Raw genomic sequence first — 2044 nt, 5'->3', positions numbered from 1 at the left:
GTACTGTAGGATACCGTCCTGCCTGTGTTAGAACTGATAAAACACTAAAAAAGGGCCAAACTTGCAAAACATTTTTTTTTCGTTAAGCTCAACCAACAAATTAGTTAAGGTTGCGTTCATAGAGAGTTCATTATTTCATGCAATTATGAATATGAATATTTTCTAACTCGCTAAATATCCTAAAACATGTTATTTCAAATCTTTTGAACAGTATACTTCCTGCAAAAGAAACTGTTCGTTGGTCAACACATCGAGTAGGTCGGTTTGTGCACATGAACCAAACTTATCTTGTTAACATCTAAGTACTAGTATCCGTGTTTTACATAACTTCAGTTGTACGTTAAAATTAATGATTTTTATGATTGAATGTAAAATAAAATTAATATCACATTTAAATACTAATATGTACTTAGCTTTTAAAAGGGCTTTGCTTTATGGTTGATCCAATGCACCTTTTACAACTATTCATTAAAAATAACCTACAGTCGCACAGCCGGTACATTGGTGATTGCAATTACATTTCTGGCATCTAGATTTTCATGATTCATAATATGTTGTTGTTGTTATATTCAATTTAATTGATAGAATACTTTGTGCAAGAAATAGTACGGCACCTAGCTTTATAGCTTTATTTTAAATCGTTACAACATTGAAATTGTCGATGTTTATTCTTGAGACCACCTTTTATATGATGCAAATTACTGACCCGCATTTTTTAAAAATATTAAATACATTTATTAATGTATGCAATATTGGTACTTAATATGATATCCGTTAATTACAATTTATTTATTTATTTATGTAGCTGTTTTAATGTTAGTTTTTATGCCCCTGGATCGAATGATCGGGGAGTATATTGTTTTTGGCCTGCCTGTCTGTCTGTCATTGTATGTCTGTCTGTCTTTGTATGCGTGACAAACTTTAACCTTGGTCATAACTGTTGCAATATTGAAGATAGCACCTTGAAATTTGGCATGCATGTGTATCTCATGGAGCTGCACATTTTGAGTGGGGAAAGGTCAAGGTGAAGGTAATATTTCAAGGTCAAATGCCAAATATATGGCTTCAAAGCGGCGCAGTAGGGGGCATTGTGTTTCACAAACACAGCCCTGGTTTAATATTTTGTATCGATTAATTGAATAAACGCATGTATGTATGCATTTGTTTTACGATACTGTAAAAATGCTTTTGCAAACCAATCAGTGCTCATGCTGAAAAATCCCGATTGTAAACAATAACAATCATCTGCTTACATGATTTGCTTACATATGTATAAAAATAATTTTTGTTGTAGTCTGAATAGGACAACTCTTCTCAATTTTAATATTTAAGTGGTACAGTAAAATAATATACTATTGGATAAACTAATTAAGACAAGTTTCGCCTGACAATAACTTTTAAATGACTCGTGAAATTTGTTCTCATTTAAAACGCATAAAAATAAAATTGGATTTTACTTAGTGTATCGAACAACGAGTAGCTAGAAAACCACTTTAGATATGTGAGCATACCTGTTATGTATAATGTATATCATGATGCGATTAATTTTATTTGTTAAATATAGAAAAATATTAACCTTTCCTTTTATTGTATTTTAACAATCATACAAAAGACACAACAACACACAACTCATAGTTCCGAAGTCCATTATAAAAAACTGAAATAAAAGTGGGACTTTCAGATATTATGACTTGAACTTCCAAAATTTAAGTCATGGAAGTAAGGACTGCCAACTTTTAAAAGCTAGTGAAAGCGCTGCCTTTATCTCAGTAAGGGACCAGCGTCCACAGACCCCCCGCCTAATTTTCCGGATTTTAAATTTGGGACAATTGACACCCCTGACAACATCCGTATGTGAACTTATTTTATATATGAGTATTAACTTTATAAAAAAACTCTTTAAGATTTTATATTTTGTTATGATCATTTTGATAAACAAATATACTGATCTAAATCGAATACAAAGTTGGGCGAATAACAATTTGCGATATTTAATCTTTTAGTATCAAACATTGGTACATATGAATAATTCATGTCTGATTCT

Source organism: Dreissena polymorpha, chromosome 12 (assembly GCF_020536995.1).
Source record: "Dreissena polymorpha isolate Duluth1 chromosome 12, UMN_Dpol_1.0, whole genome shotgun sequence".
Lineage (NCBI taxonomy): Eukaryota > Metazoa > Mollusca > Bivalvia > Myida > Dreissenidae > Dreissena > Dreissena polymorpha.
The sequence above is the reverse complement of the archived record's forward strand: the minus strand, read 5'-3'. Positions refer to the sequence as shown.